The sequence below is a fragment of the Ictidomys tridecemlineatus genome, chromosome 7 (genome assembly GCF_052094955.1).
Source record: "Ictidomys tridecemlineatus isolate mIctTri1 chromosome 7, mIctTri1.hap1, whole genome shotgun sequence".
Classification (NCBI taxonomy): domain Eukaryota; kingdom Metazoa; phylum Chordata; class Mammalia; order Rodentia; family Sciuridae; genus Ictidomys; species Ictidomys tridecemlineatus.
This window is the reverse complement of record NC_135483.1, coordinates 12,796,755-12,823,508: the sequence shown is the minus strand read 5'-3', so window position 1 is coordinate 12,823,508 and position 26,754 is coordinate 12,796,755. Positions and strand designations below refer to the sequence as shown.

Below are 26,754 nucleotides of genomic sequence, written 5' to 3'. Positions count from 1 at the left end.
GAATAAAATCGTTGAAGAGAGACATGCGGCCCCTATTACCTAAAATCTATACTATTGGGCCATTTGCAGCAAAACTTAAGGACTCCGGCTCTGAACGTCAAGGTTTTCCTGTGTACGGATGATGACGGATTTCATTTTCCCAGGTAGTATCAGGCATTACAAGTCGGAAACCTGCGGTGAGCCCCAGTTGTGAATTTTCGATATCGTCTCTAAGATATTTAGGGTTAGCTTTAACTGACTGCGCAGTGGCCTGGCTCTCATGTGGATGGAGGTGTTACTTTCGTTTCTGTGTAAAAAGAAACTTAACTCACCTGTCCATTCCTGACATATTCACTAGGGACAGACGGCATGTCCTGCAAGAAGCCCAGGGCCAGAGACGCACACAGGAGGTGGCCCACCAGGTACAGCCTGCTTTACAGCCTCAAATACAGGCTACTGACGGGGTGCAGGAGGGCATCCACTGTGTGAGCTCGGGAGACAGGTTTTCCACTCCCTCCTCCATCATAGTAAACCATGCCATCGCGGACACCTCAGCCTCACTGGACTTGATCTCCAGTCTGTGAGATGGTAACCATGACATCTCCCACGCTGGTTTCTCATGAAGATTAAATAAGATGATGTATCAGGTGTCCAAAACTTAGTGTCCACTCGGCAATCTTATGATAAGTGGTCTTTATTTATAGCTTGGGTGAGAGATATTCAAAGATCTCTGCTCGGTGTTGTCACTCTCTCTGATGATCGGCAGCCACAGGTGAGAGCCCCTCAGGACCTTGGATTCTGGGCTGGTGAAGGAGACCTTCCTGGGATGGACATCTTGTGTCAAGTACCCTGAGGTCTGCACCTGAGGGCTTCCCTGATCCCCGTCCAGCTGAGCAGTGCGGTGGGCTCTGTCCTGCAGCCACGTCACAGTCTGCAGATCTTTTTTCTTTCTTTTCCGGCAGGACAGAACAACAGGCTCCCAGAATCCTACAACACCACCACCAGAGGAGCATTTCAGAGACCACCAAAGGCTGGCGAGTTCCCCGAGGCTAGTGGGTCCCCAAACAGGAGCAGGAGCCCAGGTGGGGGCTGGGAGGGGCTCGGCGTGCCCACCAGGACTTCCGCATGTAGCACCTGGTTTGTTGGTTTGGTTGATGGCTTTGAACTGTGCCCGGAGCATGGCGAATGCTTTGTAAATGTTTCTGGAGAGGACGGATGGTGGGTTCCCCGTGGTGAGCACGCTGCCTGCCCCTCAGCCACTCCAGCCCCGTGTCCAGTGGTACCAGCAGGTGGGCTGACCAGAAAGCAAGTGTTCCTAGCAGGCCCTGCCTGAGTTTATCCAGGACCCAGGCTCCCCGAGTTTCCTTTGGGGTCACCTGTCTTGCTCCTTTTTGCGCATACACTATACCCTTCTGCCAGGGTTCTTCCCCCTGGAAGAACCTTAGACCAGTCCTGCCGCCCCCCCAACTGCTGTTGCCCCCGCCAGGACTGGTTTCTGGTATGTGGCCTTGGGTCCGGGTGGGGGCATGCGCAGGGAGCTCATCCAAAGCCTCTGTTCCCTGTCACTCCCAAGCTCTGACTGAGACCCCTTCCATCCCTAGGAAAAGCCCTGGGTTTGGGGATCACAGAGAACAATGCCAGACCAGGGACAATGGTTGACCTCAGGGCTGGACAGGTGGACGGCGCCTCTGTGATCGGCAGGCCACGCACAGGGCTGCTGAGGTGGTGAGAATGGAAAGGCAGTGGCCAGGGGACAGCAGGCTTTTTAGATCACCCTCGTGCCCTGCCCACTGGGCGGTCAGGATGGCGGTTAAGCCTGCCTTCTGGTGGTGGCCCCTCCACCCCGGGGTGGATCACTGCCCTCAGAGGAAGACAGAGAGGCTGTGTGACCTGGAGCAGGTTGCTTCACACTCTGTGCTGACTCACTTCCCTCTCTTTTTAAGAAGGAGTGTGGTGGTGGCTGCCTGGCAGGATCTTCTGTGTGAGATAATGTGGCTCCCGGCACATAGCAGGTGCTCAGTGGGAAAACGCCTGGTGCCCGCACCCCTCCCAGGCGCAGCCTTCCCTGCAGAGCCCAGCTGGCAGCCCCCAACTGAGCCTGTCCTGGGGACTGAGTTCCTCCTGCCTCCAGGCCCCCAGGCCCCCGGAGGGCAGTGGCGCCCTGGCCTGTTTCTGCTCTGAATGAAGTGGCATCGTGGCTGGCTAGCATTTGAGAGGGGTGTTGTCTGAAAGCTACCTTTGCCCTTTGCCCCTCCTGTGGGGGCGTCATGACCCTTCTACAGACCGCTCCTGCCCTGAGATGAGGCGACTCACCCAGCGTCACCCAGCTGGCCACCTACCTGGACCTCTCTGGTCACTGCACATGGTAACACCAGTTCATGCACTCGTCCTCCTCAGGTGACACAGAACTGTGTGCTCTTGGCCTTCTGAGGAGGGACGCTTCCAGAGGCACTTCAAGGCAGCCTGGAGGGGCCAAGGGCCCAAGGCCACATGTGGCACCTTCTAACTCCAAGAGGCCTGCCCAGGGTCACAGTGGGCAGAGGGCAACAGAATGCCCACGTGAACCTCCTAGTCCACTCCTGTCTGCTCTGGAAGTTGTCCTTGTCCCCTGGGCTCTCCCTTCACAGGGTCACTGTTCCTCTGGCAGCTGACCAAGGGCTTATCATACGCATAAATAAAGTGACAGTTACTTCAGTTACTTTCTTTCTCACTACAAAAGTGTTGTAGTGTCACTAGAGAAATTTTAAGTAAATAAAAATAACCAGATTAATCTCCAATAAAATAGAGCCAACTTGCATTTTAACATATAATTTCCTAGTACATTTTCTGTGTGTATGTGTGTGTGTGTGTGTGTGTGTGTGTGTGTGTGTGTGTACGTATATATGGAGATTTTATTTTAGAGGCTGTTTCCCAACTTGCTCTTTTAGTTAAAACTGTGCCATGAGCATATTTTTTTTATTTAATATTCTTTGACAATAAACTTTGCTAATGGCTTCTGTTGGTTTTCGTCTTCACTGTTGGGTGACTTCCCAGTTTTGCCTCAGCCCCTGAGCCTGGTGGCTTGGCTCACAGATGGATGGTGCTGGCAGCAGCAAGGAGTGACGTCTGGGGTGGCCGACCAGGGATTAGCTGGAGAGTCTGCAGTCTTCCGAGTGTCCTCCCTCCGGCCCTTCCTCCTTTCTCCTTCTTAAAAAACCTTGTGCATGTGTTTTACCTCGTCATGTGAATATGCATTTATTTGAAGACCGTCCGGGTGCGTCCTCCGAGTGGCCCCATGGCGTGGTTCTGGGAGGTGGTGATGCACGCGGTGGGAGAGGTCTCTGCTCCCCTGAGTGGTCCAGGGAGGACGGAGGTGCAGGGTCACCTGGGTTAAGTCTAACACAAAACCGTGGGTGCGAAGGAGCAGCCGGGGAGTCCGGCTGGGGAGGGCACCGTGTAGCCAAGAGCTGAAGCGAGATGGGGAAGGTGTCCCAGGAGGGCTGAGGCAGGTGCCTTTGCATTTTGCGGTCACTGTGGCTGCTGAGTGGAGACGGAGCTGCGGGAAACCGTTGACGGTCTCTGGGCTCATGCGCCACGGGACCGGGGAACTCGGGAAGAGGAGGTTTACTTTGGGAAGTTGGAGGACCCAGGAGACCAAGGTTCCTAGTAAAATGAGACAGAGAAAAAGAAGAAATAGCCTGGGTTCTAGAAAGAGCAGAGGCATGACCCATCCCCAGAGGGTGTCCTTCCCGTCTGCAGTGACAGTAACCCACGATTACTCAGAGCTGAAGTCAGAACTCAGAGCCGGCTGCCAGCAGAGGCCCAGTGGAGACCCAGTCTTGCTGGCTTGAGCCTTAGAGGAGGCTGAGGCCCAGTGGAGACCCAGTCTCGCTGGCTTGAGCCTTAGAGGAGGCTGAGAGCCCAGGGAGGCCACTTGCCCGAGGCACCGGCTGGAGCTTGCGGGGAAGAGAACAGGCCTGCTTCCCAAGACCCCAGCAGCCGGCAGCCCCTCTGGGGTTCAAGGCAGCGTGAGCTGTGGAGGGCGCATCCTCCTGGGGTGAAAGTGGGTGAATTCCGCTGGTCCACCTCTGGCTCCCGGGCCATCCAACGCTGTGGCTCCTGTTCCATTCCTGCCCTGGCCTCCAGGCCTGCAGCTTCTTCCTGTCCCAGTGTCCCATCCCCTGCCCTGGCTACTGCGGACTGTCCGCCCTCTGTGGTGCTCTTCAGTATGTAGAATTGTGCCCCCCAAAGAGGCTTCAGACCGTGAATGTGGCCTTCTTCTTAGAAATAAGATCTTTGCGGGTATTTCTAAATTCAGGCAAAGTCTCATGGGATATGGTGGCCCCTAACCCAATAAGTAGGATCCTTATAAGGCCACAGAGAAGGTGACATGAAGATGGAGCCAGAGGTGGGGGTAGAGGGTCCGCAGGCCAAGGAGCACCAGGGTGACCAGAGCCACCAGCGCCAGGGTGCAGCAGGGGGGACCAGGACCTGGCTCACACTGTGACACCAGGTGTCTGGCCTTCAGAGCGGTAGGAGAATCCCTTTCTGTGGCACCCAGTTTGTGGCCCTTTGTGACAGCAGCCCCCCCACCCCCGGCACCGCTGGCCTTCAGTTCTACCTGGACTCTGCCTGCCTTACAGGGGCTTTCCTTGGCTCCCAGGCATCGCCGGTCCCAGGTGGCCCATCTGTGGCACCCGTTGCCAACGCCCCGCCCAGCCTGGTTCGCAGAGTGCCCCGCACACGTTGGAGACTAATACATATTTGTTCAATTAATGCAGGGCTGCCCAAGGAGGATCTTCCAAATGTACTGATCCTCTGTATTTGGATCTGTGGGTCATGAGATCCCCAGTCAGAAGATTGCCGGGGTGCTTCCCCTGGAAATCCTCAAAACGCAATTATTCAAATTGAGTCGTTCACCCCCCCGGGACCCGAGACCCGAGCCGTGAAAACCTTTGAGGACTTTCCAAACCAGGGTCCATTCTTACTGTTCAGCGTGGATGTTTTCCTGCTAAGGACACGAACCACAAATGAGTGCTGCCGAGTGATAGGCAAGACCTTATATAGAATAAAGGAAAAAACCCTCCGAAAATGTAAGCGCTTTCACACTGAAGCCTCTCCAACTTCCCCCTTCCTGCCTCCAGTCACCAGAACTTCCCAGACTTATTTCCGAGGTCATGATGGATGGTGGCCCTATTTCAGACCTCCCCAAATTTGGTTGTATTTTCCCCTCCTTGGGTTTCAGACAGAGATGTTGGTGAGTGCTCATAAGTGCTCCTAGAATTTACATCTGTGTAGGTTTGGCCTTTGATGGATTCAGAATTGTCTTTTAGTGAGCACCTACTATGCACCAGGCAGATTTTTAACTTTGTTTTACTTACTCTGTTCCAGAAATTTCAGTGCACTATTAAGCAGATCCATTTTACTGGTGTAGAAACTGATGCTCAGAGAGATTAAGTAATTTGCCTAAGGTCATTCAGCCTGCAAGTGCTACAGTCATTTTCAAATCTGGGTCTGTCTGATTTTAAAGCCAGTGGTTTTGATTTTGGAGTTTTTTTTTTTTCTTCACCTCTAAATTTTACAACCCAAAATACCACCCTAGCTAGAAATTGCAAAGGGGCTTTATTATAAGAATGTGGGTTGTATCAGGGACTGCCCTGTGGTTATCCAGCAGCCTGTCAGGAATTTTGACTGTTAGATGCTAGGACCTAGGAGCCTTGGCAAGCAACCTGGCCCCTGGTCATCTGCTCCTGGGGCTGCTCTTCTGGGGGTGAGAGGTCATGTATCAAGCCTCTCCAAGGCTCTGTGTCCTCCTCTCTAAAATGATCAAAAATAAGGGTAGACACCTGGCCTCAGGGTCCCCCTTGGGGTGAAGTGAAAGGAAACGGTAGCCGCGGCTCACTCTCCCTGTCTTCCACTGTGCAAAGTGGACTCAAGGTGAGCCGTGCTGTTTCCCTGACCCGCTGTGTGGTTGGGCCTCTCCACGCCCTGAGTCGGTGATGAGGTGGGGAGGTACCAGCCTGCCGGGACTGTCACTCGAGCACACTGGATTTGTACCTGCCAAGCTCTGGGAGCCGAGTAGGGCGCAGGGTAAGGCCACAGGAGAGGTGGGCCTTGCCGTCAGGCGTCTGGTTCTCAGATCAGCCCGAACGTCACGCCGTTACTCGCCTCTTTACAAAGGGCAAGATTGGTAACTTGGCCGAACAGTGAGCCGACCTCCAGCCCAGGTTGGTTGAACCAGGAAGGGACAGGCTCTTAACATGCAGTTACACTGACCACCAGAAATGAGGTGGCTCTGTGCTTGGGGCTTGATGGTCTCCAGGAGCCATCTTGAAATTCTTGATGGTAATTTTATCTTGGATTTCTGTTGTGTCAGTCAAGTCCTGCTTCTGCCTCTCCTGATGGGTTCCCTGGGTTCAGTCCCTTCCTATGGACCCCTGCCTGCACCTGCCTTTTCTCCTGCTAGGGACCTGGGCACCTTCGGAGGGTCAGGGCTGGCCTACATTCTCCTGTTCTGGGGTCATGAGCATCTATGGGGGGGTGACCCACCCCTACCCCCAACCCCATCGACATCCCTGTGCCGGAAAGAGCAAGACATGGAAAGCAAATTTGAAAGCACCGTGACAGATCCAGACAGATCGCAGGCAGGAGGATCACAAGTTCAAAGCCAGACTCAGCAACTTAGTGAGGGCCTAAGCAACTTTTCAAGACCCTGTCTCTAAATAAAATATTTTTAAAAAGGCCTGGGATGTGGCTCACTGGTTATGTGAGAGTGTGTGTATATATATATACCTAATATGTATATATATTAGGAAAAAAGGGAAAAGTTTTGTTTCATTTTTTCTTTTCCTTCAATAAGCGTTTTATTTTTTTGCATTGCGTTTTGCTAATTACATAGCCAGCATGAGACCGAAATGACAATTTCTTCCCCCCGTCAAACAAACAAAAGTACTTGTTTCAAGTTTAGTAATTCAGTGCAGCCTGTTCTGACCTTTTTTGGTGGGTGGTGGGTAGGGGTGCTAGGGTTGGAACCCAGGGCCTTGTGCTTGCTGGGCCAGTTCTCTTACCACTGAGCTGCATGTCCCCAGCCCCTATTCCGACTTTTGATTCATAGGTACAGACAAAGCCTTTTGATGAGGACCAGAAAGTTGGCACTCCTGCCACCGCCTACAAAGGTGTTTTCTCCAAAGCTACCCGGGGCCTTTGTAGGATTTGCATCCAAAATGTGGGCCCTCCGCCACCAGTGGTCTGATTGCTAGTGGAGGACAGGGAGATCTTAGTTTTTCCTTCTTCTGTTGCTGTAAACCTCAGATGTGGTCTTCTCTTTAAAAGATGCTCTGAGCGATTACTTTATGCAAATGTGAGCATCTCTGGATGCCTGGCTAGGCCAAAGCTAGGCCCTGGAGGTCTGAAAGGTGGACCCCATGGGCTGGGCAGGGGGCCAGGAGCAAGATCCTGCATGTTGGCCTCAGCAGCTCACCACTCTGCCCTCGGGACTCCTCATGGTAAGAAATGGGCAGGTCCTAGCCATGCAGGGTGGACGCTGAGACCCATGGAGTGGGAGAGCTCGTCTGGCCCATCTCACCAGTAATAGATGAGGCTCCTCCAGGGCAGAGAGCCCAGCTCAAGGCCAACCCTGGGCCACTGCAGTGCCTCGTGGGAGGCCTTGTCTAGGGCAGGAGATGACGCCCTCGCTGGGAGCAGCTTCCCCTGCTTCAGCCCAGCACAGGGTGAGGATGGGACTCCAGAAAGAGTGGAGGCTACAGGAGGCATCCACTAGGGGAGTTCAGGAAGAGTCCTAGATGGGAGGCCGGGGGAGACTGTCCTGCCTTCCAAGCCTACAGCCTAAGGGCTAGGCCCAGCCTCGTGCCCACAGCTGTGTCGGGCACCTTGGAACTCGCCCATGCAGTGTCCTGGGCTGTGGACCCCTGAGGCACCCGCACGTCTTTGCTGCACCTGTTCTTACCCCTCCCCAAAGACTCCCTCTCCATCCTCCTGTCCTGGATCTGCATCTTTGCAAGCTGAGCACCCTCTTCTGGCTCTGGCTTACAGGAGAAAGAAGGGGTCGGGCACAGCGGCCTTCACCTGGGATCTTGTGGGTGGGTTTCCTCCACTCAGCGGGGCTCCCTGTCTAGTGAGGAGTGAGTTTGCACACTGAACTCACAACACAATCCGTCAATGTTTCACCTGTGCAAACCACTAATAGTGAACGCTGCCTGCATCCCCCCAGGAGCTTTGGTCCCCTTGCTGAGCGTTCCACATACAACACCCCTGGTTAATCTTTCACTCAGATACAACTTCCGTACAAGGAAGATCTGAAGTTCACAACGAACGCAGTTTTACACCCGTGTCTCCTCACCCGCAAGCAGGAGTGCCAGACATTTCCATCACGCCAAGACGGTCTCCCTGTGCCCCTTTGACTCCCCGCCTTCACACAGAGGTCCCGGGGCTCGATGGCTGCACCGCCATCTTGTTTTAGAACCCGAATCGTGTGTATTTTCCACGTCTGGCTTCTTTTCTTCAGAGTAGCGCTTCCGAGGTCCCTGCAGGGCTCATGTACGCCAGCAGCCTGTGGCTACAAAGCGTCCTGTCCCCAGGATGCCTTGCGCAGTCTGTCCTTTCAGTGCTGCTGGGCATCGTGGCTCTTGTCACTCTGGGGGGTGACGAGCAGGCTGCCGTGAGCTTTCATATACGAGTCTTGTACAGACGTATGTCGTGGGGGAAATACCTAGGAGTGGAATCTTTGGGTCATATAGGAAGCGTATTTCGTGTATTTTTAGCCTTATAAGCAACTGCCAAGCTGATTTTCCAGATGTCCGTGTTGATTTTTCACTTCCACTAGGAGGCCGTGGGAGCTCCGGGGCCCCACACCCTCATCGGCACGTGGTATTGGGTATCGACCTCATTGCTGTCTCTGGCCATGCTAGTGGGTGCCAAAGGGGATCCCATTGTGGGTACAAGTTCCTTCCCAGGCCCTGTGCTTTTTCCATGTGTTTATTGGATCTATCTGCTCTTAAGAAGTGTCTACGTCTTTCTGCATTTGGAAGGAGGGTTGTTTGTCTTTTATTTACTGAGTTGTAAGTGCCTCCCCCCCCCCCCCGCCATATTCTAGATGCAAGTCCTGGGTTACACATACATGCTGTGCACATTTTCTTCCAGCTTCCGCCTGCATTACCCACTTTGGTCTACCAGGAACCCTATAAAGTAAGTGTTATTATCACCCACTTTATTTTACAGAGTCTCAAACTGAAGCACAGAGAGATTCAGTGAAGATCATTAAAGTGGCACGGCTACCAAGTAGCAGAGGGGACACCCAGGCCTACCTGAGTGTGGCCCAAAGCAGGAGCACACAGAAAATCCCAGGGAGCTCCCTTCCATCCGAGCTCCCTGCAGCCTGGAGGTGCGTGGCCCGGGCTGGCGCCTGGCCTGGGTTACTCTGGTTCACAGGCGCTCCCTCTGCCTCGCGCATACCAGACCATCCTGGGAAGCAGTCAGCTCTCAGAACCTGGTGTCTCAGGAAGATGCCACGTGGCTTCGGGCTGCTCTGATGAAACACACAATGCGGGTATTTTTATGGGCCTCTGAGGATTCTGGCAGGATGACCTCATGCCAGGAATAACAATGAGGGGCCCAGGGAGCTTGCTGCCAGCCCTGCTGCATGCGGCATGGCTGGAGGATGGGAGCCAGGCGATGGCAGGGCAGGGCTGGGATACCTTGTCCACAGATGTCCCAGGAAGGGCCCCCAGGGCCTCCCCCGCCCTTTCTCCTCCTGGGCAGGGGAGCGTCCCTCCAGCAGTGAGAGCAAAGGGTGGGGGGTTTTCTAGGAGCCAAGCCAAGGCAATGCCAGCCAAGTGGTGCGCCTCTTTTGAGCACTTGCTGTGTGCTGGGCTGTGCTGCACTTTGCAGCCCTACTGGGCGCCAGGGGCTGTGTAGGTGCTTAGCACTTGCTAGCCCAGTCCTCAGAAGACCCCAGGAGAGGTGTCATTGCGATGCCCACAGGAGGAAGCTGAGGTTCCGAGAGGCTGGGTGATTTGCCTAACGAGCTCATGTTTGTAGGTGGATGAGGTTTGAGAAGGGTTCAGCTGGTTTAAGCCCAGTTGCTTACTGGTTATGCTCTGCTGCCTTTCTCTTCAAAAAAACCCGGGTCTGATTCTGTCTTTGTGTCATGGACATCCTGAGGGGTCTTGGTCAAGGGAACAGAATGTTGAATATGACGGTCTGGGCACCGTGTGAGTGGAATGGTGGCCCTCCAAGGGACATGTCCCCACCCCAGGACTTCTGAATGTGGCCTCACCTGGACAAAGGATTTTTGCCAACATAATTGGGTGAAGGATCTTGAGATGAGATCACTCTGGATTCCCTAGGGGTCCTTAAATCCAATGGCAAATGTCCTGAAAGAAGGCAGTAGAGAAGAGGGAGAGAAGATGGGTCATGTGAAGGAGACAGACAATGGAGTGACACAGCCACAGCCACGGAATCCCAGGGCCTCCCGGAGCTTCAGGAGGCAAAGAAGTCTCTAGAGTCTTTGAAGAGAGCGGGCCTCAGCACATTCTATTCACTAGACATCAGTGTCCACTCCAGCCCACGCTCAGCTAGAGGGGGCTACACCAGGGCAGAAACCACGGGGGCACCCCAGCGCCACGAGGCAGGAACCCCCCACCTCTATGTCTGACGACACCCAGGCACCAGCCCCCAACTGAAAGGGGACAGCTATCATTTAACACTTTTAAGGACTAACCTTGAGCTGGGGCTCTAGCCCAGGGGCAGAGTGCTTGCCTCGCAGGTGAGACACTGGGTTCGATTCTCAGCACCACACATTCATAAATAAATATGTCCTTCGACAACTAAAAATAAATTAAAAAACTAACATTTACGGTGCACCAGCAGTGTCAGCTCCCATGCTATATTCTTCAGTCTGTCACCCACGCCATGCTCCCATGAGTGCCGCAAAGGGAGCTGTTCCTGACTGCATTCCACAGAGGAGGAAACAGGCCCGCAAAGGTGAAGGGCACCGGGAACCTATCCGAACAAGTCAGGGGCCCCCAGACTTTGGCCACGCAGTGTCACCTGCGGAGAATTTGCAGCCGCCTACGCGGTTTCTGATTCAGCAGCGTCAGCGTGGAACTGCAGGAGGCCTGGTTCCCAGGAGAGAGGGATGCTGCTGGCTTGTGCAGCAGGCTCTTTGAACCATGGAGACTCGCTCAGCAACAGACAGACCCTAAAGCCATCACCGCATACATAATATGTCTTGCTTATAGGCTAGGCTCGCTTGCCTTCGCACCCCGTCCATTGGCTAAATCTCAGCCTTGTGGCCCACACCAAGGGAGGCTGGGAAATGCAGTTCTTCCAGGAGGGGGACATGGGGTGGGGGCCAGGCTCCCCTGAGCCCGGGTGCTTTCCCCATTCACCTCTTGCCTTTTCCCTGATTTGGGAGCTCTTGGTGGGTGTCTCAGGTTCACCAGGGTTCAGGAACATGAGTGTGTGTGTGTGTGTGTGTGTGAAATTGAGAGAAAAGTCTCCTACGCGCAGCCTCACCCGCCTGGAGCTGCAGGTGCCCAGCCTGACCGATGTTGAGTCCTCTCAAAGTGTCCACAGGGGACTCTGGCTAAGGTTTGCCTCCACCCTCCTTGACACTGCAGGGCGACAGTGTCCAGAATGCAGGAGCCCTGGGGCTCTGGGCTCCCTGCTGCAGACCAGCTGGGTGCAGAACTCGCTCTTGCCACCCTGTCCTGCGCCCCTCAGGCCCCCAGCCCGCTGCCTCAGGCACCTGCCTTTTCTAGCTCCCCTGGTTTTGTGTGTGCAGTGACTTTGGCCTGAATTCCTTCCCTTCCCACCTGACTCCACTCAATTGGCACCAGCCCCATGGAATCCTCGCCAGTCAGTCAAGTGAATATTCAACCTGCCCTCACTCTGGACCAGAGGCGTGGACACGAAAGGCCCACGACTGTCCCTTCTTATCGACTCTGTGACGTGTTCAGGGGCCAAGACTGTGGGGCACATCTTGCTGGCCTCTTCATTACGTGGGAGACTCAAAATCCAGAGCCTTCCTGTGGCCTGTACAGCCTTCCCCACAAAATCCAGAAGTGAGAAGGGCAGACGGTGACATTCGTGTGAATCCTCTTGTGGACTGTGTGACTTTGAGCAAATTCTTAGCTTTATCATGCCTTGGTTTTCTCATCTGTAGACTGGGCCTCATAATGTTGTGCCTGTTCAATGAGACAACCCACCTGAAGCCCTTTGAAAAGCACCAAGTGCATGGGAACCAGTCAAGAAATGCCAACCATCATTCTGTTATCAGTCATTGCTCCTGTTACCTCAGTACCTTAGCACATGCTGCCCAAACCAAGACACTTACCCCTGACGGCTGGGATAGTTTTGCACTCCCCTTTGTTTCACACTCCATGTCCCTTTTGCTCAGAGGTTCCTGTCTTTCCACCACTTGTTCTTTGAGTGGTCCTTGCTTAACTTACTCCTATTCATCCTAGGGCTCATCTTAGCCTTTGGACTCTGTTCTCACTGGGTTTACCATTCAAGTTCGGAAGATCCATTTACTCTTTTTGAATTTCTGTGAAAAACTTGATAGAAGTAAAAATGCCCTTTTCCCACCAGTTGTTGGTTCACTACTCTGAACCCCATTCCTTTTATCAGAGCTGGCATGTACTGGAAGCTTAGTGTTTGCTGAATGAATATAGGAGTGTTGCTCACCTCCGAACCTGTCCCCACTCCCTAATGCCTGGGAGGTGCTCCACCAAGGACTGTTTCCCTTGCATAAAACCAAACCACTCTGGACCCGTATCAACCAAGAGTCCTGGCCACAGAGGGCGCTTTCACCTGCACGTCTGAGTTTTGCCATTTTCTGCAGTGGTGGGCTCTCCCTGGTCCAGCTTGACCAGGTTTAAGATGACCAGCAGGGCTGTCCTCTGAACATCATTTGTGAAAAAGGATGCCACTTGCACCTGTTTCTGGGGCCATCCCCCAGGACATCAGAGACCTCAACAGCTGCCGTGTTTGCTGGCCCACTTTGCCGTGTTTGTCTCACCATCTCCTGGGACTGGGTGCCTGGATGAGTGTCTAGTCACCAGAGGGGTAGGCAGGGCTCTTCCCACCTTGGCCACCCCCTTCGAGCTGAAGGTTGGGAGTGACCATGCTTGCCCCTCTAGTCTAGCGGGGGGCGGGGGTGGGGGGGTGGTGACATTTGGCCAGAACATTCCATTGGTCTTCCTTCCACCAACTCATCTGACTTCTTTGGCAGCTGAGGTCTGGTTTTGATTTGCAAGTTGCCTTTAGAACTCTGCCTCCTTTCAACCTCACTTTCTTTAATTCCTTTTGTTTATTTGTCTGTTTGGGTTTTGTCTCTTGGAATGATAGGGTGGGAAGTTTGTTCTCCCCAGGAGGACAGATTGGCCTTCTGTGAGGGGTGGGGATGTGGGGCTTTGGGAGGCAGGGTCTGTGTTCAGTGTCACAAGGCCTCCGTGGGGGGTCCCTCCGGGCCATGGCCTGTTGCTTACAGGTTTATAGACATTTTCCTTTGGTTTCTAATACTCTGTAGAGGAGGTTGCTCAGACGTCATCCCGGTTTTGACTTCTTCGTGTCCCTTGTCATGCTGAAAGTCACGCGTATTTTCTGAGCACCTCCCTCTCTTTCTTCCTGCAAAGCACAAACAGTGTTATTAAAACTTGAGTATGTGGCGGAGTCGCACACCTGTTGTCTCAGTTACTCCTCCCAATCGTTCTCTAAGGTCAGTATCGTTGGTCTCGTGCCACCTGTGAGGGCACTGTGTTTAGAGGCTCTAACTTCAAAAAGCTGGTGAACGCCTTGTTGTTACATAGAGAGTCTGGCTGTCCCTCTAAGAGTCTCACCTTGGATCTAACTTCTCGGCTGTTTCTCAGGTGATTTTGCCATTTGGTTTCGGTTGCATTGTGTGCTGCGTGCCCAGTACCACGGTGCTCCTGGCTCAGGGTCTCTTGTAATAAATCCTTCAGAATCTGGGCTCAAATGCTAATTTGTTTGCAGTTTTTATTTCCCTAAAGGAAAAAAAAAAACACATCCATTTATGTTTCTCTCTTTTATCTTTGCAGGCCCTTAGGGGCCCATTCTCAGAGGTGGCTCTTTTAGGGCCGATATAACCAAGAAATCAATACCGCCCCCTTGGATTCACCCCTGGTAACCATCGTGCCCCTGCATCCTGTGCCCTGTGATGTTGACAGAGGTGTCCGAGCCAGGAGGAGGGGAGGTGCTTAACAGGTGGGACGGGAGCCTTGAAAATGGGGGAGAATTAAAAACCCCTGGAGCCTCGCTCAGTGGACCAGAAATTGCAGGTTGGTGCCCAGGGTATAATCAGGTCTTCTTTCAGAAAACGTAACGGCTTGTGGTCAGACGTGGAGGGGTATCTGCAACCCTGGGGCATCACAAGGACCTTCAGAAAAGTTCAGTCAGCAGCTGTGGGGTGCAGCTGCTGAGCCAGGGGCTCAATGTTCTCCTTCAGGGACCAGGTACTCAGCACCTCCAGAGGTGGGCTGGAGGGTGGACAGGAGCCATGAAATTTCCTTCTTCCAGTGCATCCGGGCTCTTGCTGCTGCGGCTGCTCTCGTCATTTCCTGCCTCAAGGAGAGAGAGCATTTTTTCTAGGCATGGTGCGTGGCTCGTGGAAAGCACTTGGGGACAGCTGGGCAGTAGCTCCTGCTGTGGTCTGTAGAACCTGCTGGGCACCACCTCCCTGTGAAGTGTCACTGTAGGTGAGGAGCTGGGGTCTGACGGGAAAGGCAATGTTCCAAGCCCATCATTCACAGAGCTCACCTTCTGCAGGGACTGAGAACTGAGTGAAGCGGTGGCCAGCACTCCCTGCCCTCCGAATCCTCTTCCCTTCCTTGTGTACAGTGACGCTCTCAATAAGCTGACCTTGCTCCCTTGGAGACATGTCTGGAGACATTTTGGGTTGCCACAACTTGGTGAGGGGTGGCCAAGGTTGTGTGTGTGTGTGTGTGTGTGTGTGTGTGTGCGCGCACACGCGTGTGCGTGTGTATACACACATTATCAGTATCTGCAGATTGAGCATACCTGATCTGAGCATATCTAAGTCAAAGATCCTACTTTGACTGGTCTCCCTGGCGAGTCTGATTATCCTCCAGCGAGGGAGGGCTGGGTGACCCCAAATATGAAGCTTTTAAAATGCCAACATGACACTGAGAGAGGAAAAGCCCACACCATGAAACTTTGTTTATGCACCAAATTATTAAAAAATTATTGTGTAAAATTGACTTCAGACTATGTGTATCAGGTCTCTATAAAACACATCCACTCCCAATATGTGTCATTATGTACATGGAAATATTCCACAATCCCCCCAAAAATATGAAATATGAAACACTTACGGTCCCAAGAACTTTGGATAAGGGATGCTCAAACTAGTAAGTAGAGGCCGGGGTGCTACTGAGATGTCTTACCACACAGAGGACAGCCCAGCAGAAGAGTTACCCAGCCTGCAACGCCAGTGTGCCGCGGTTGAGAAGTCCTGGTGCACAGAGGTAGCTCCTGGCCTGTATCTGCATTTCCCAGGTTCCTCTGCCTCTAGGTGTGGCCACACGACTAGTTCTCACCCATGGAGGGTGAACAGAGTGTGTGCCCACCCGCTTCATGGGACTTTAAGAAGTGGATGTACTTCGTTCCTGGCCTTGGGCTGGAGGAAAAGAACAAGGTTCCAGATTCCAGGTGGATCCACCTGGGACCTGAAATTAGCATGTGGATGGGAGCTGTCCCCCAGGAGGAGACACTCCTGAACTGTCGTATTACTGGTAAGTAGAAATCTGTTGTGCTCTAACCCTTGTGCTCGGGAGGGAGGTCTCTCAGCTGTGGCAGTAGAATCCGCCCGACTGCTGCCTTCACTGAGATCTGCCAATGGTTCTCCCATGATAAGAAGAGCCAACATAAATTAAGACATAGGGCTCTTGAAATGCAGATCTCATTTTGTCTTCCTGTCAGTCCTATGAAAAGGGCACTATCATCATCCTTGTTTTACAGATAAAGAAACAAATGGTCAAGGTTAACAGGACCTGTAAGGACTACCTGCCAGTTTTATTTGAACTCTGTCCCCTCCCTCGGGAGGACTTCTCAACCGCGGCACACGGGCATTGCAGGTTGGGTGACTCTTCTGCTGGGCTGTCCTCTGTGTGATAAGACGTCTCAGCAGCACCCCGGCCTCTACTTACTAGTTTGAGCATCCCTTATCCAAACTCTCTTCTCCACCCTGGGTCTCTTCAGTTGTGCCTTAGCATCTCTCTCAGGGTCTCTGTACCTACGGTCCCCTCTTTGGTCCCTCGGCCATCATTCTGAACGTTCCAGGTGGAATGACCTTTTAAGCCCCTAATCTGAACCTACTTCTTTCCGGCCCAACTTTCTTCAGGGTCCCTTCATGGCCCTTGGGACTCAGCACACAGTCCTTGGCAGGGCAGGACGGTCCTGGGGGATGAACGCAACCTATCCTGCCACCTTCCTCTCTTGTTCCTGCTCCCTTTCCCCACACGTCCCCTGGGCAGGCACAGGCTTCCACAGCACTGCTAAGAATGGGATGGACTTTTTTTTCAAAATCATTCTTTCTCTATGAGCAAACCACTGTTAAAAGTATCTGGCTTCCCCTGTGGATTGTCAAGGGCTCAAGAAAGGGCTGTTGGACCTTCTCATGGGAACGCTGTTGGATGGCAGGTTCATTCCAACCAGATACTGCTACAGCTCTTCAAAACCCAAACGCAGCCAGGCAGTGCACACCTGTCATCCCAGTGGCTCCGGAGGCTGAGGCAGGAGGATCATGAGTTCAAAGCCAGCCTCAGCAATGGTGAGGCACTAAGCAGCAACTCAGTGAGACCCTGTCTCTAAATAAAATACAAAATAGGGTTGGGGATGTGGCTCAGTGGTCAAGTACCCTGAGTTCAATCCCCAGTACCAAAAACAAAAACCAAACCAAACCAAACCAAAACAAAAAACCAACCACATAATTGCATAATGTAAGGTAAACCCGGTTTTCCAGCTGTGCTGAGCTCTCAGGTCCTGCTTGTTCTTGAAGGACTCTATTGACTTTGGAGTGTGATCTGGCAGCATCACACGACAGAACGTCATTCCTCACTGTAGTCCCCAGAGAACTCTTGCGTGCAGGGGAGAAATATACCATTTGCAACAATAAAAATGCAGATCATCGAAATGCCCATCCTCAGGAGAATGGCCGGAAACTCGTGCAAAGAGCCTTCCACAGGCGTGAAGGTAAGTGAACTGGCGCCACGTGTCGGAAGAGCAGTGGGTCTCAGTAAGATGATGGCAAGCATAAGAGCAGTCTCGGAGGGCAGCTGCAAGGGGATGTCATTGAAAAATGCCATCTTCTTGCCTGTCAGTGTCCCTGTAGGACACTGATGGAATACTAAGAGAAGCTCCCTCCACAGTAATGGCAGGGCTGGGGGCTTGCTGGATGCCACAAATTCCTCCCACCCTGTTATGCACCCCCCCTTTGATGTTCCTGCCATCTGGAAGTGGGATCTATCCCCCCTTTATTCCTTTTTATTATTTTTTCATTTATGTTTTAAATACATGACGACAGTGGAATGCGTTACACTTATTATTACCCATCTACAGCACCATGATTCGTAACTCTGTGTATAAAGTATGTTCTGGGCTGGCCTGGTGACTTGTTTTGGTGATTGAGCAAATGTGCCTTACGGTGAGTCCCAGAGGGCTGGTGGTGTGTGCCTTCACTCTTCAGAGAGCTTCTGGTGCCTGTAAGGAAACTGGTGAGAGCCTTTCCGAGCCCTCTTGAAGAGACAGACAGTCCCACAGTCAGCATCAACCAGGGCCAGCTGACCCTGGTCCAGTGCAAATGTGCGAGTCCAATCAGCACCATGCTGAGCAGAACCGCCCAGCTGAGCCCAGTTCAGATGACCCACCTGTGGCACTGTGAGCAAAGGCCTGGGTCTTTTTTTCAGCCACCAGGTTTTGGGTGGTCTGTTATGGGCACCTACTCAACATAGAAGTGTTAAAGAACAGAAAAGAGTTTCTGAGGCCCCCAGGCACCAGCAAGACGGGAGTGACCTGAAGGGGTAAGGGAGGAGGCAGTGTTGAGGCTAGCCAATGTGGCACCCAAAGCATGGCTGTCAGGAAGACCCCAGAACCCCAGAACCCTAGCAGGGACGAAGTTAGGGAGGAAACACCCCAGTCTCTTCCTTCCTGTGTCCCAGGCTCTGGGCTGAGCCCAACTAGAGCCAGACAGAGAGGGAGTCAGGAGATGCCCTTCCCTGGGGCCAGCTTTCTGCAGGACAGAGACAGATCTGGGTAGAGCTAGGGACCAGAGGGAGTAACCAGGACATATCTCATCCCTAAAAAGTGGACGGTGAGAACATCTAAGAATGAGAAACCTCAAATCAGGCTGCAAGTCACCTCTGGGGTGAAAGGATCTCTACCTTAAATAGGCTGGTGGGTACCTGAGAGTTCATTATGTTCCCATGTGCACTATTTCGTGTGTCTGAAATGAGTCACAGTTGAGTCCACGAAGCCACCATTGAGTCACAAGATGGGTGACCTGGGAAATGTCACATTACCTCCCCAAGCCTTAGCTTCTCTGTATAATGAAGCCATGACATTCCCCTCACGGGCCCCATGGGTATGGGGCAGAGCTGGCGAAAGTGGGAGCAGAATTGCTGCCACCCAAGCGACTTTTAAGCAGGTGGCTGTCACAATAGGGAGAATTACAGGAGACAGAGATAGAGAACTCCTCTGCTATGGAAATCAGTGTCTCCTCATAGAGCAGCTGGGTCCCCATGTCTTTCCAGACAGCTCTGCTGTGCCCAGGTCTCCTCTGCACTGAGCACGTGTACATGCACACAGGGACACACTCACAAGGGGACACACGGGCTCACACTCGTGCACACCTCACACTGCGGCACACACACAGCTTCCAAAGGAGGCCCATCAGGTACTTGCTGACCTCGGCCCATCAGGTACCAGCCTCCCCACACCACCTGCCATTTTGCCCGCAGGCCTGGCGTGGTGGCCTTTGCTGACAGGAAATCAGGACAAAGAGGCAGGAAGGTGGAATTTTATGGGGACTGAGAGCAGGTCCTACCTCCTGCCTCTTCTTAGCGCTGTGACATGTACCACTTGTGTGACATCTCTTGAAACCTCAGCTTCGTCATCAGAAAAACAGGCTGAGCAGTGGGGACTGAGAGCAGGTCCTACCTCCTGCCTCTTCTTAGCGCTGTGACATGTACCACTTGTGTGACATCTCTTGAAACCTCAGCTTCGTCATCAGAAAAACAGGCTGAGCAGTGGTCCCCTCCCCCTGGTGTGTTTTAGGGCTCTTCGTGATCGTGCAGGTGAATCAGTTGCACCAGGCTTCACACCCTTACATGCTCACAGACTCAAGTGTCCGTGTTGTGCAGGAGCAACCCAGGAGACTGGTTTTCAGAATAGAGTGAGTGTCTCTCTCCTGGAAGGCAGCTGGAGAGCCAGTGGATGACGGGCAGTAGGCCCCCCCGGGGATTTCAGGACCTGCTTCACCCCAGGGTGACTCAGGACTGTGGGCAGGGGTTAGGATGGCACCCCTGTGAGGCCTGGCTTCCTGGAAAGAGCACGTAGGTTGAACTTACTTGTAACAAATGGGACAGTGGCAGAAGCAATGCGTGCCTTCCTAGGCTGGATCCTAGCTTGGATCAATTGCTCTGGGGAAGTTGGCTGCCATCTTGAGGGGACACCCAGGCAGCTTTATGGACAATCCCATATGGTTGGAAACGGAGACCTCCTGCTGACAACCACCGTGAAAGAAGGCTGTCTGTCAACCATCGGGAGAGGAAACCTTCCTGCAAACAGATCCCACAGGCCAACAAGCCTTCAGATGCCTGTGACACCAGCTGACATCTGGAGACCTGCTGGAGACCTGCTGTGCCCAGGTCTCCTCTCCACTGGAAGACCCTGAGCCAGAAGCACCAGCGAAGGCTTGCTGAGTTTGCAACCTACCAAACTGTGACACAAGTGATGTGCATCGTTTTCAGCCCCTGAGTTGGGGAGTAAGTTCTTATGCAGCAGCAGATGACCAAAGCACCAGACTTCCTTTATCCTTGGATAATGAATTCCAAGATCCTCAGTGATGCCTAAAACCACAGATAACACCAAACTCTATGTAAACTGTGTGTTTTTCCTATTCAGACATTTATGATTTATCTTTCTTTCCTTATTAAGTCATGAATTTATGCCTTTTCATTTAAAGGAAGCACTTTATACTTCTTTGGGGGCATCTCCAAATGGCCAGCATCACTACTTTTATGCTTTGGGGTCATTATTAAATAAAGTAAGGGTTATTTGACCATAATACTTCATTGTAACAGTCATTCTGTAACTGATATGGCAAAGTAACTCATGGGTAGGTAGCATATACAATGTGGATACTCTGGTCCAAGAGAAGATTTGTGTCTCAAGTTCTTCATGCTACTCAGAATGGCATACAATTTTAAATGTTAGAGTCTTTTTTCTGGAATTTTCCATGTGGTATATATATATATATATTTTTTGGACTCTGGCTGATTGCAGATAACTGAAACTACAGAAAGCGAAACTGTGGCTCGAGGGGGGAACATTGTGTAGCAGCTGAAGTGGGGAGGGACAGAAAGAGTTCTCTTTAGGGTGCCTAGTGCCTGATCCTGTGCCAAGTTCTTTCATAAAAGCCCCAGATTTGATTTAAGACATTTAAACCACCCAAGAGATGGTGGATAAATTATCTGTCACTCCAGGACAGGAGAGTGTGCGACTGAGTAGCTTTCCCAGCCACCACCGCTGAGCACTGGGGTTGGTGAGTGCCGTAATCGAGTCTGCGGGCCTCTGGCATCCCTGCCTGAGGGAGAGACCGCCCTGATACCATGGAAGGTCAATAAGGTTTGCCCAAGCCTCTGAGATTGCTAGGCCTTCCCTCTTTCCCTTTCTCCTTCCCTCCTCTCTCCCTCTTCCTTCCCTGGTTTTTCCAGTTGAGAATGGGGGAGGAGACATGATAACCCACGCGGACTATTTGTCTTCCAGGAGCACGGAAGACAAAACCGCGTGTCTGCGGCTGCCTCTTTTTTAATAGTCCCCCTAGCACCTGGCATAGGTGGGAGCCACAGGATCCATGAAGATTGATAGGAGTGTTTTTCAAATTCAGCTGTCAACGCCAGGGCAATCATCCTGCCTCCTGCCTGGAAAGTGATTTACAATTTTCCTCTTTGGTGGCATCCTAAGGCAGACAGGCTCTTCTGTTTCCATGGAGAACCCACTCTTCCCTCTAGGGTAGATGCCACCCGCCTGTCCTCCCCTCTTCCTTCATCCTCCTTCCCTCTCCCCCTCTTCCCCTCCCTCCCTCCCTCCCTCTCCCCTCCCTCCTCTCCTGCCACCCTCCTTCATTTCTTTCTCTTCCTATTTCTCTCCCTCCTTCCTTCACCTCTCATTTTCTTCTGCCTCTTCCTCTGCCAGCTGAGCTTTCTGCCAGCAGCTGAGCACAATGATGGCTGTGGCCCCAGAGAGGACAGTGCTGTCCCCCTCTCATGCTCTGTGGGGAGGGTCTTCTGTGGACTGAGAAGCTTCACCCTAGATCTTTGGACTCTTTTCTCCCTAAAAACTTGTTTTTCAAAGGGCTCAGAGCAGGGGAGCCAGCCTGGGCCCAGGAAGGCGAGTCTGTGCCGCGGTCCTGGTTTTGGTCTAGTAGCCACATATTTGTGCCACCACAGGGCCCACTGGTCTGTGTGTTCTCACATGCAAAGTGACAAGTCCTGTCCCAGGAGCTATTAGGAGAAAATACTGGGGAGGGAACAAATTCCTTCCTGTGGGTCACTCAGCTGACACTGCTGCTCCCCAAACGCAGGAGTAGGGGGTCCTCTGAGGACTGAGTGTTGAGTAGAGTCCTAGGAGGACCATGGGATGGGCCAGGCAGAGTGGGTGGGGACACGGGAGCCACCTACATCGTGCCTGTGGTGCTTCACGGAACTGGAATGCAGCATCTGTATAATCAAACAAATAGGAAGAGTAAGGTAAAATCTCAGAGTGGATGTGAGTAGCTAGTCTCAGAGTGTGAGTAGTTCCAACTGTGTATCTCTTCGTGTGTGTGCGTGTGTGTGTCTGCACGTGCACACACCAATACCCTCCGTGAGTGTGCATATGCAGTTTGAATAGTGGCCACTTACTTCATGTCAGGCCCGAGGTTCCAGTCATGGAACTCAAATCCTCAATATCTGGGCAGACAGAACTCGGATGGTCAACTCTGAGAAAAGGGGGCTGCGCTGGGAAACAGTGTCCTAAATAGAAGAGCCTTAATCCCCAACTGGCCCCCTGGGGGTGAGGTGGCTGCCTTGGAGCAGATCTGTGTTCTTGTGGCCTGGCGCTCTGAGGTGGGTTTGGTGTCAGCGACTCAGGTTTGCCTGTGTTTCCAGAATCTCATCGTGAATTCCACCAGGAATTTGTTGCAGACAGCTCTGTGCATATTTTACTGGGTTCCGGCTCAATCTCTGGAGGTGTTTCTTCCCATGCACCCTCACCATCCTTCTCTTCCTCCCACACTTACTGATCACCATCTCTGCAGTGGGTCCTGTTCCAGGTGCTGTGGACACAAAGATGATTCAGGAAGAGTCTCTGTCCATGAGAAACTTCCAGTCTGAGTTGGGGGGGGGGCGGGGTGGAGAAGTAGAGCTGCAACAAGAGAACACAATCCTGGAGGGGCCCAGAACATTCTGGCAGGGGAGTCTCCAGCCTCCCAGGGACCCTGAGAAAGACCTTGGCATAGACATTGGTGGGTGATAGGAGAGGCTTTGAAAGAAGAGGTGCTGTTTTTCGGAGATAGCACTTTGGAGAGAAGGACAGGGCCTTCTTCTCCTTTCTGGGCGATTGAAAATGGTTCTAAAGTTCCTGATACAAAATGACCGGGCCTGTGCTATTTTCACGAGAAAGACACATGTAATGAAATGACACGCATCCCAGGGGGGCGAGCGCAGGGAGGTGACCCCTCCATTGTCCTCCGCTGCCAGTTTAAGTCCTCAAGGAGGGGGGGAGGGAGAGTGGAGATGAACAATGACCAATCCCACTGCATCTCCACTGACTTGAAGCCATCTCATTTAGTCCTCGTCAACAGCTCTGGAGCACCCTGGCTAACTCCATTTTACAGCTGAGGAGATGGGAGACCCAGGTTAAGTAGTTTGCTCAAACAAAGAGCAGGACTTTGAACTATCATTTATGTGACTTGATTCCCAAGTCTGGACTGTCTTTCTAACAAACTCCATTAACCTACAAGAATTTTCCATAGAAAATATAACTTCATGACCAGTGGGCTTCTTGTCAAGGATCGTAAACTTGGAATTCAATATAGAGTCACTGTTATTCCAGAAAACAAACAAATAAAACCCCCCCATGCTTGCCCCTTTTGAAACAAATAGCATGCTTTGGTAAGATGGCTGTTATATACGTTGCTGTTGACATCAGTATTGCAGGCTCGTTCTTTGGGAGAGCCAGGATGCTGCTCATTTGCATACTGCTTTGCATTCATTTGCATTCTCTCTCCTATGCAAAAAATCAAACCGAGCTAATTAGTGCAGCCTTGTTACAATGAGAAGCAGGCCCAGTCTTCTCTGCCAGGGCAGATGGATCTCAGAACAGGGACTGATACAACCCAAAGCCAGTCACGTCCTGCCTCGGACATGCCAGGAGAGCTGAGAGGGAAACCCATATGCTGATTGAAAAGTAGGACAACCGAGTACCATTATTTTTTCAAAGAATGTCCCTTTGAAGTAGCTATTGCAGAGTGAAAGGGTGGGAGAGAGAAGGAAAGAGTTAGAAAGAGAGAGAGGGAGAGAGAGAAAGGAGAGAGAGAGAGAGAGAGAGAGAGAGAGAGAGAGAGAGAGAGATCAAAGAAGGTGGCCAGAACTTCGCCGAAGCCAGGATTTTATTGGAGAACCAGCACAGGATTTGGATCCCAAAGGCATCAGATAAAGTCAAGCTTGGAGTTTGGCTTTGCCACATGCTGTAGGATCTTGCACTTCCTGGACCTACTGTGTTTAAATGGGAGGCGGGGGAATCTATGGGAAGGTACTTCACAGATGGTACAGCACAAAACAGGTAGATTATCACGGGTTATTATCTCAGAAGGCAGGACGCAGGTCAGCTGGGGCCCTGGGGCTCTTCACCCCTTGCAGGGTCCAGCCCCTGAATGGGATATGATCCTAGATACTCAGTGTGCATGAGATGGGTATGTGCATATGTGTGTACACACATGTGTTTAATAAGCACCTAGAATGGAGCAGGCATGTGCCAAGTACAGGACCATCATTATTTCATTGAGTGGTACCCGTGACCACTTATGACTCCCATCTCACAGGTCCCACGAAGGCTCAAAACTCTTGCCAAGGGCACTAGGAAACTCTTGACCAACCAGAACCCTCTCTTTCCTGAACAGTATAGTGATATTCAGTTTATGTCACACTCTCCTGTTTCCACACTTTATGCAAGATATGGCTTTTTGCTAGTGTACGGTCCCCCTCCCCCCACATCCCCTAGTTGTGACGATTTTGATTTCGGTTTGACTTTAGTCTTTTGTCACTGAGGCCTCCTTGTCCACAGCGGGTCATTTGGGTTGTTTTCTATTTCAGCCCTATTTTCCATTCCTCCGAACGGTCCATTCCACAAAGGGCAGCTCCAGTCTCCCAAGGCAGATTGCATTACTGTCCTCCAACACTCACGGCCTCTCCGAGGGGTGGGCTGCAGGCTCTACCCCGAGGGTGCGTGGCCTGGGCCAGGTGGCTTGCGGATGACGTGTGAATGAGTGTGATGAACGTCACGGCTGGGGAGAAGACAGCACGGGGTTCGCCACATTTGACGTTCCCTCTGACTTGATGCTGGATGGTGCTGTAGGCAGAGTCCACTGCATAGCTGGTCCTGGAGTGGGGACCAGGCAGAGCAGTCTTGGGCAGGTCATGCAAATAACTAACAAATCCTGTCACACCCCTTCAAGATTTTTAGAGGACCATAACCTCGCCATTTTGCCTTCAGCTTTCCCTCTCCACGATGTCATGAGATGAGCTCTGGCAGGTTCTTGAGGTGAGTCACAGACCTGACTAGTTGTTATCTTGAGTGTTCAGAGACTTATCCAAATGATACCGCCATTACTCAAAATATTTTGTACTATTTTGTCCACTTTTAGAAACTACTTTATACTACTACTGTTGATGGTAGTAAATGCTTTACAAGATTATTTTGTTTACTCTTGACAAAAATCATGGCAAGTAAGATATCTTAACTTCCGTGTTCCAGACAAGGAAAACAGAAGCTCAGAGATGTTCAGCATCACACTGGCCATCACACAGCTAAGTGGAGGGTCAAGATTTAAATTGGCATCCTCCTCAGGCACAAGCCCTAATCTCCTTACCTACTGCTCTAAACTGAACGTTAACTACTCGAGTCACACACCTGAGTCACCAGAGAAGGTTGCAAATGTTTTGTCTGATTACAAGAATTCAAATAATTATGAGACAATGAAAATCACTGATGTGAGAAGCGGAGTCCATTACAGATTTTCCTTATAACCTCGGGCTAGATGGGCTTCCTCTCTGGACCTGGGGTTTCATCTGGAAGATGGAGCCCTGTGCCTCAGACCACACAGCCCACAGATCTGGCCAGTGGGATCATTCAGCCCCTTGAAAGCTTACGCAAAAAGTGATGTCTAAATGCGCTTTTCTGGGCAGAGGATTAGTGATGTTCACCAGGTCCCTGAAGGGAGCTGTTATTCCACCTCCTCCCCCCAAAATGAGGAATTCTAATTCTCTGATTGTTGAGTATGACTTACCACTTTCCCTAGAAGTGGGTGTGGAGGCAAGAACACATTCTGACTAACCATTCCTTGAGTTTTTAACGGTGAGTGTCAGACTTATTAAAGAATAACTGGAAGACAAGCTGTATCATTTCATTTTTTTTAAAAAAAATCAGTAAAAAAATGTTTCTTCCTCACATTCCTGTGGCTTCCTCATGCTGAACTCTGCAGAGAAGCTGTTCTTTCCTCTCCTCAGCCAATAACTGTGTCATTAGCGGTGACTGTTGGTCATTTCCTGTCTCGTTCAGCCAAATAGCCAGATTATTTTGAGCAGGGTGAGAACGGCCCTGGGCTGTGAACCTGGCCTCCCAGTAGCTGGAAGATGCACTTCCTTGAACGGAGGAGGAAAGCAAAGCTGTGCAGAGAGGCTGCGTCCATGGAGCGCCAGCCGAGCCCAGGCGCCGGGCAGGCATTTCATTCATTCACTTAGTCATGCAGATCTGTTCCCAGACAGTGTTTCTGGGGTGCCTGTGGCACACTGTTCACTGCTCTAGGTGCTGGGGATACAGAAGTGCACCCACGAAGCAAGTTGCAAATTCCTGGATTTTTGTGTTCTAGGGCAACTGGATGCTTTCTTCTTCTAAAAATTAGGACAAGTATATATCAGTAAACTCTATGCTACTTCTGGGCATATAATACGTTATAGTCACTCAAGATTACTTTGTGTTCTTTTGAAGGCTACTGGACTTTTATTATAGCAAACAGTTCATGCAGCTAAGTGCACACTTGAGCTGTGCCTGCCTAGTGATATGTAGTACCTGAAGCCTTTGCTCACATCTCCAGGTTCCCACTCCTGCGTTGTTAGTCCGGCTCCCTGAGAGTCTTCCAGGGGCCTGTGTAACTTGGTCATTTGCTAAGGATGTGGGCAATTCTGAGTACACCTTTTCAATTTTTTTCCCCTATTGTCCCCCCCCCCCAACCGGCCCCACTAATTTCTAGTGTCTACCAAC

The 26,754-nt window shown here is 51.8% G+C and overlaps 1 long non-coding RNA gene across 11 annotated transcripts in view; it reads left to right on the top strand.

Annotated features, from left to right (window-relative positions):
* LOC106144726 (uncharacterized) overlaps positions 1 to 26,754 on the top strand; it is a 498,034-nt gene that overhangs the window by 222,519 nt on the left and 248,761 nt on the right. The window contains exon 5 of one of the 11 annotated variants that reach the window (XR_013423796.1): positions 338 to 2,973. The exons of 9 other annotated variants lie outside the window; for them this stretch is intronic. This is a non-coding gene — a long non-coding RNA (uncharacterized LOC106144726). Of the gene's footprint in view, positions 1 to 337; positions 2,974 to 26,754 lie in introns of those variants that run through there. One more of the 11 variants, XR_005737688.2, reaches the window with a different exon arrangement.